The sequence below is a fragment of the Lonchura striata genome, chromosome 2 (assembly GCF_046129695.1).
Source record: "Lonchura striata isolate bLonStr1 chromosome 2, bLonStr1.mat, whole genome shotgun sequence".
Classification (NCBI taxonomy): Eukaryota; Metazoa; Chordata; class Aves; order Passeriformes; family Estrildidae; genus Lonchura; species Lonchura striata.
The window spans coordinates 31,509,492-31,518,085 of record NC_134604.1 but is presented as its reverse complement, the minus strand read 5'-3'; positions in this window follow the sequence as shown (position 1 = coordinate 31,518,085).

The following is an 8,594-nucleotide window of genomic DNA, read 5'->3' as shown; positions in this document are numbered from 1 at the left end:
TTTCTTTCTATCACAGTCTAAATGAAGAGGTGGGATGTGGGGAGGAGCCAGCCTCTCCCAACCTCTCCTTCTCTCCCAAGGTTCCACACAGCAGCTGTAAGGATAAGTTGTACTGTGCCTAGTGTCCCTTAGCCAATAGCAGCCACTTTGGCTGCCAGCCACCAGTTCAGAACATCCCCTCCTGCAAGGCTGCCATGGAGACACCTGGCCAAATGAACCTCTCACGGCAAAAAAACAGTGAGAACTTTGCTGATCAGTGACCCAGGCCAGGTCCTGATCACTTGTCACTTGCATCCCTTTGTTTCAGCTGGAGATGGATTGCTGCTGTGCAGCCTGCAGCAAGAGCTGCCCCCTGCACATGGTGGTGTCCTCATCCAGGACGGAGCTCAGGAGCTCTGGATCAGAGTAGGGGGGTGTGGATCTCCTCAGGCTGTCTGGCTTGAGAATGGAGCAAATCCTTCCATGTATGTAAGGAAGTGCTGCAGCAGCACTGCCACCAGCCAGCAACTGCTCATGAGCTTTGCCTTTTCCTTCCCTGCACACCACAAGGAAAATGGAAACAAATACTGGCCCACAGAGGCCTCCACCAGCACCCTACAACACCCATTAGTCATGGCACCATCTGCAAGGAGAGGGCCTCAGGAACAGCTTCCAGTTCTTTATTGTTCTGAAAGGTCTGGCATACAGGGATACAGAGATACAGTGATCCAGCCTTTTGGTTCTGCTTTTGAACCTGAGGGTCAGGTTAAATCTCACAAATTAAATATGTGGGACATTTTGTAAGCACTGATGGCAGCCTGTACAGTGGGTAGTTAGTTGTCCTAGTTAACCAGTTTGGCCTCCAGAAAAGCACAGTCACCACATAAAGTGCCTGCTGTGAGCAGTCCACAAACTACATCTGAGCCTTGTGTGAGACACATTAGTTAGCCTGAGATGAGATGTACAAGGGACTGTCCTGATAATACAGACAGCTACAGTTCTGTGCCTGGAAATATTTCCCAGTGCTGTTTAATAGTGCCAATGCAGCCTAAGCTTTCCATACCTTCATCCCAACATGATGTTATTCAAGCAGTCAATTGGGATATCTTCACCTGGCAAAAACAGCAGGATGCACAGATATGTCCAGCTAACTCAGGAGCCCTGCTCCCAAGGCTCTCCATAGTCTGTTCCCAGACGGAGTTGGGAAGACTGGCACACACCATAAGGGCTGCACATTATGTACAGGATGTTAGTGCTAGCTAGTATTGCCTTTGTCTCAAGTGAACAGTTGATTGAGATAACTGGCCAGAGGCTGATAGAAGTAAACTCTGTGTTGGTCTAAATCACTGTTAGGCTCCTTGGCAAGGGAGACTAGACACCTTTTATTTTGATGAACACATTCTCCCCATTCTTGTCTCTCTGTGTCCTTCTCAAAGAAAGAGGTCACATTCACATTCCTGAGAGTGGCAATCACAGAATGGTTCAGATTGGAAGGGACCACCATGGGTCATCTGGTCTGACCTCCACGCTACAGCTGATTCCTCCCAGGGCACATCTAGTCAGTTGTTAACTATCTCCACTGACAGAAACTCCAGAACCTCTCCAGGGAATCTGTTCCAGTGCTCAGTCACCTGCACAGTCAAGAAGTTCTTCCTCATATTCATGTGGAATTTCCTGTGCATCAGTTTCTGCCCATTGCCTCTTTTCCTATTGCTTAGCACTACAGAAAAGAGTCTGCCAGGCAAACTTACAAATTTTTTGTCTAAAACCAGATTTTCCTACAAAAAGCATAAGCCAGATCTATCACAAATCACAGCCAGAGAGGTCCAGATGCTGGCAGATTTCTGGCAGGAGCTGCATGCACTGGGGCCAGCACTGGGAAGATCTCTCTGACCCTGTCCCACCATGCCCTCCTACCATGTTTGCCCAGGTGTGCTCTCTATTCCTTGTTTAGCTTTGGCAAACCTGGGTTTTGGTCACATGAGCATACATTTGAAGGATTTGCATCAAAGGCAGTGACTGACAGCTGCACAGGTGTCACAAACCCAGACAAAGTCTCTGCAACAGAGAAAGCAAAGCAAGGTTGCGCAGCCTTTCTAGTTCTTCGTTTTCTTTCTCTAGATGGACTCCAATAAGGCCTTTTTGATAGAAGTATTAGGCCAAGATTCCCATGGGGAATAAGGGATCTATTCCTCCTGAAAACACACTTCCGCTGGAACAAAGGACATAGTCCATACTGGTAGTGCAAAACCATATAGAAACAGCTTCTCCACAGCTAAAACCTGAATCAAAAACTGGAAAGGAAGAAGTCTTAGTAATACATATGATAAATTGATAACATTGCCCATGGTTCAGAATGAGGAAAAGGACCTCGGAAATCACTCCTATGTTCTAATATCTTTGAAGAAAATAAAAAGGCAGTGGTCTCAATGAGCTGCATGAGAAGAGTACCAGAGAAGTACCGATGTCTGCAGAGCACTTTGATAGGAGACTGTGAGAGGAGAGGAGAGGAAGTCTTCACATTCTTTGAAGAATCATATCTGCTGGAGAGTCTGTAGTGCAGAGTAATTCATCAAAGCAACCGAATCACTCTTCATGCTCCTCTAGATGCTTATCACCAACATCATACAGGCCTTTGGCCTCCTCTGTTGTTCCCTTCTTTCCAATCACAAATTTCATGCTCCTAATCACAGACATTCCCAACTCACCCCTTACACACACACATGCACATGCTCACTCCATAATTGCTGTGTAGCATTTTCAAAGACAATGAGATTTGTTATCCTTGTCTGATAGTGAAGTAAACTTTTGCATTAAGGATATTTCATAGTTCATGTAAGGTTCATAAAAATCTGCCAGGCCTTAGTATTTCTGCAAACTGACTAGCATCCACAACATAATGGAATCCCTTTAAAGAATCTCTCCACAATGCCAAGGTAGACTGCTGCACGCTCTTTCTGCTGTCTCGACAGCAGATTTGTTCATTGCACCAAAACCAAGCAAGGAATTGAGAACACACCTGGACAAACACAGCAGAAGGAGCAGGAGCTGACTGGGTCAGAAAGCTTGAAGGCAACACAGTATAAACTGTTCTATGCCTTTCTCAATGTTTGGCCCCTATACTAAAATCATTCAAAGAACTGCAAATCTCTTTTCTTTTTCTTTTTTTTTTTCTTTTTTTTTCTTTTCTACCCAGCTTTTAGACTGTAGGCTTTAATTTCTTTAGTTGGCATTCAGTTTGGGCAAATTTCAAAATGATGCCCAGGGAATTTTGGAAACTGTCATAAAAAGGTGCTCAAACTACAGGCAAAGCACCATTTCTCTTCAAAGGACGCATGTGCACCCTGAGACCCACAACTTTGTATACTTCTCACAAAAGGTAGCAGTAACTAGAGCACCAGCTAACACTCAGAAAATCCACACATGCCATTGAAAGAGTCTATTCCCTTCTGAACCTTCTTGGCCCAGCATCAACACATGCCATTGAAAGAGTCTATTCCCTTCTGAACCTTCTTGGCCCAGCATCAAACCCCTGGCTCTTGCTTCACCTCTCTTAATCACCCCACCAAAAGGAGGAAATCTCAGCAGCACACCGGGCATGGTGACTTCTCTTAACCACAACATCCTGACTTGTTAATTCAAATCTGGTCATCAAGTAGATAAGCATTCATAGAAGTTGAATACTGTTTAGAAATAGATAAATTGGCTCAGCCAAGCCTACAACATTTCCAGATCTTAACACAGTGGCTTAGGAAGCATGTCTAGTCTTAACAAAGAATGAAAACTCAAACCCAAGCTAGTGGTAAAGTCTGGGGTCCTATATAAAGCAAGTTCCACCTTGAAAAACCATGGTGGGAGATTTAACTACTTGTAATGTATTTGTAGGAACATTTGTCAGGTCTCTTGCTAGATTCTTAATTTTGGCCAAGCTGCTTACTTTCTCTGTTGACTGACAACTTTGATTACATCCAATGAACTCCTCAGTGAAAAACCTAACAAAATTCATGTTCTACGGGAATAGTTCTAGTAAACTGACCTAAGACATTGCAGAGAAGAGACCAGACTCCAGGATAAAGGCCTACAGGACTTAAAAAAACCAAAAAAGCTATTTTACAGGCTCAGGTTCAGGCCTGAGAACCAGTTTTCCATGTCCACTTGCATTATTCACTACTCAGGTCTAGTGACACCCCACCTGGAGTGCTCCATCCAGTTCTGGGGACACTGGTACAAGAATGACATTCACCTCCTGGTGCAAGTCCAGAGGAGGCCGCCAAGTTGATCAGAGGGCTGGAGCTCCTCTCCCATGGAGACAGGCTGAGAGAGTTGGGGTTGTTCAGCCTGGGAAAGAGAGGCTCCAGAGAGACCTTAGAGCAGCCTCCCAGTACTGAACTGGAACTTATAAGAAAGGTGGAGAGAGACTTTTTAGCAGGGCCTGGAGTGACAGCACAAGGGGCAAAATTTTAAACTGAAAGAGGGTAGATTTAGTCTGAATATAAGGAATAAATTATTTACCATGAGGGGGTTGGGGCACTGTTTTGTTTTAGAATACAGTCAAGCAATTACAGTAAAAAACTTAATAAAGCCCTATACATTTACTACAATGTCTTAAAGGCAAACTATTGAGTAAGCAAAAGTCAGTGGGGAATGTCCAGAAAACACTTTATGAAAGTGTTCAGCCAGTTTTTAACAAGGGAGCTCTGTTCATGCCTCCACAGAATATTTCCTCTTTTTTTTCCTGTTTATTCACCTGGTTCAAAGTACTGACTAGTTTATTCAAATTGAAAAAGCCTTTGGGGACTGCAAAAGCATGGAAATTTCTTTTGCCCTCCGTATCTGCAAATAGGAACTAGTTGTGAGGAGCTAAGCTCTATGATTTCTGAAACACTGAGGAACACATTGACCACAAAAAGAGGGAGGAAAAAAATCAATCAGTTAATTATTTTTTGAGAGATAAATCTTACCTTGTTTAAATTGAATCCATGTAAATGTCAATTATGTTTAGACAAGCTTACTTTCAGTGAATCCAAAACATCTGAGGAAGCTTTACTTAATAATGAATTTTAGGTGCTGAGGGATTTGTGCAGTAATTGAAGTTTAGATTCCATTAAGCTGTACAGGAATGAGTTGTGGAATGAAAAAAAATATATTTATCTCATTATATTCTTGTCATGAAAAACTACAAAAAGTGAATGCTCTAAAACATTAACCTAGCAGGGTTGATCAAACATGCACAGCCACAGCACACATTTTTGGATAGCAAAAATAGATTTAAAAGGCAATGTTGACAATATTTGTTCAGTGTGTACTGGTTAGCAGCTCCAGAGAAGATAAAATTGATTAAATAAAGGCTTCTTATTTGCTCATTGAAATCAATTTAATCAAACAATTTACAGCACTTCAGTTGGCATCAGTTGACCTCGGAAACATTGCAGTTGTGACTCCAGTTCTTCTTCCAGCACTGAGACCTGCTGTCTGTTGGTGAGGGGCTGGGAACAGAGTAAGAAGAGGAAAGAGGGATGGAGAGAGAGAACTTCAGAGCTAGGACAAAGGAGGAAGCCAGATCTAACCAGCCAGATCTAACACTATTCCCCCCAGCAGAGTCCTTCTCCAGCCCACCAAGCACTTCCTTCCTCAGTTATGCCCTCTAATTCTGAGGTGTTCCTGCGTTCAAAAGGATGCAGTGCCCTTCACTTCAGAAGCAGATTTCCATACTTCCAACATCCTTCTCAAGGTCAAGGAGTCTCTGAAGATCCACAACAAGCCTGTGTTTCCCACTGCCTGGAAAAGAAATGCAGTGCATGTCCAATTGAAAACTCCCCTCTCTGAAAATCTTTCCCATTCCTTTATCTTCTATTAATGCCATGAAAAATACAATGAGATCAGACAGCAAGAAGTGCAGCAGTGGAGAAATGCCCCTGGGGATACCTAAACAATGAGTGCAAAGGTCACAGCTAGTTACTATGCCTGGAAGAAGAGGAGAGCCAACAGCACAAAGGGGTGGAGAGATGCTGTGGAATAGGACGACAGCTGACTGCATCCAGCGACCACCTCCAGGGCTGTCTGAGCTAAGCACAGAGCACAAAACCTGCAGCCAAGAGCGCTTTTGCCATTGCCCACAGCATCTTGGCTTTGGCCACCACTGCCTCATGCACAATTCCCCCTCCCACTTCTCCCAGAGAAGAAGTGATCCACAGGGTCAGGATCACAATCCATCCAAGGCCCCTGCTCCAGCACAGGCCAGCATTCAAAGCACACCCCTGGCTTTGAGGTTTCTCCTGGGGTGCTGCACCATGGCTGCAGGTGTAAATAGCCCCTCTGACAGTATGTCCCCAGCTCATACACATGATTCCTATGTGCAAACTCCTCTTGAAAAGAAAATTGAAGAAAAGATAGACAGCCAGCCAGCTATGCAGAGAGAACATGACTTACTGTGAGATTCATCTTGGCCATCCTTAAGCAGGTACATCTGAACTAATTCTTTAGGCCTTCTGTGACACTATGGCACTGACTAGTGTAGCTATTCCTTGTAGGGAAAAACCCGTGGCAAGTGGAATGAGAGGAGGAGGCTTCCACTATCCTCTCCATCTGTTTCTAGCTTGCAAAGAACAAGAAAGAGACGGTGAAACTGGAGAGGGAAAATTGTATCTACTCGAGTAGTTCTATCAAAAGTTTCTCAGCCCAAGACTGCCTAGTAGCTTTTCAAAACCCCTGCTACAGTCCCCCCAGAAAAGTTGTACTCAATCACAAAAATGTCCAGCTTCTCCCTCCTTAAGGTCTTTTGGCTGCACTACCCATGGGGGAAAAATACCTCACAACTGCTCTTTGTTGTTCCCATATCACATTGTTATGTGTAGTAGATATAATTCGCACCATTTCTAGTATGATATATGTGGTATTGAATATTTGTTAGAGTATACACGTTTGTATTAGGAGTCCCCCCCACCCTCGCAGGCGAGACCTGGTGTATATTAGAACCCGATTTACACGTAAAAGGATGTGGCTCTCTGGAGATGGCCGTACCTGAAGCGATACAGGAACGCCCAGGCGCTGATCATTGTGTGAACGACCCGAGATGGATATCATGGAAATCCTCGGGCAGATCCATGTGAATGCAGCGTTCCCGTAAACTTCAGCAAGGGATTCACCAACTCCAAACATCGAATTGCTCTACCTCGTCGCCAAGAAAAGAAATCTCATCAAACTATGGGACTCTGAATAGAAGAAAGGACTGATTGCCGAAATCCTGGCCTCAGGCAGAATTTTCCCTATAAAAACCGCGTGTGCCAGGATGGAAGTATGTGGACTTAGAGGGAAACCTCTGCTGAGGCTGACTTCTTGTTGCACACCCAATGCAGACCTTGAGCTCTGTTCTTTCCTTGTGGCTGGCTAGATAGAATTTGGTTGCAAAATAAGTATTTTATTTTTTTCATTTTAATTTGGCTGGACACATTTTCATTTATAACAGCATTATATCCAACTATGTACACCCACCTACCATATCCCCAGCCCCCTAAATGAAGAATAATATGTGAACACTCAAACCAAGCTGCCAGCCTCCTTCCCTTCCTCTTCCCATGGTATTCCCTGTGCCTTTGCTATGCTTTTGCCCATCAGACCTTTTATCCAACACCTACCTGAGGTAGGAAAAATTCCTGAATATTACCAGGTAGATGCTCTCAGTAGACCAAGCTCTGTCTAAAACTCAACAGCACAGTAAAACAACTTCTGTGCTGTGGCTGCTGTTCCCAGTGAGCCTGAAGTGGCAGAAGATCGCAGGTATGGGGTTTGATAGCTCATTTATGTGAGATTTAACAGACAGACAAAGGTACTGATTGTCTCACCTAGGAAACATGGTTACAAAACACACAGAGCACAATGTCCTGGGATCTCTCCCAGAGGCCTTGATTAGAGGGAAATCAGATTGTCACCAGGAGTCAATTCGATCTGGCCTTACAGCTCCGACTTCTCACTATGCCAGTGTGATGCTGGAGCAGCCAGGGCACAATCCGAGTTTTTGTCACTGCTAGAGCCCGCATGGGGCAGGTGGGACAGACTGAAACCTTTTCAGATGCTAATCGCTCCACAACGACAGCAAGATAACAGGGAAAGGAAAGAGTAAACAGTTAAGCAGCTGGATGCACAGCTCCTTAGCCAGAGGAAAGCAGCTACTGGAATGAGGCTGTTCAAAGGGGAGGCTGCAAAAAGTTGAGAGAGAACAATGGAAACAATTCTCCACTGCTCAGAATGAGCCTTTTCTGAAGATTATCTACAGATTTAAATTTTGGAGGGTCTACTGCTTGCTGAGATTCGGATTGTAAAAGTAAAATTAGGTTTTATTGAGGCATGCAGGTTATTTTCTATTCATCTGCCTTCTAGTGGGTGTTACTGTAGCCTGGAAGCTCCAGGATTCTACCAAAAGTTGCTTATATCCCTCTTTTTGCATGCTGAATGTACACATATGCCTAGATCTATGATTTCCTTTGAGGCTTTTTTTAAGTCTTCTTGCATATTTGCACAGCACTGTAACCTTGAACTACCACTACTGCAATTTTCCAGTCACAAATATTTGGAAATCAAGATGTTGTGGGAGTTAATAACAGGGAAGCTCTTCTTTC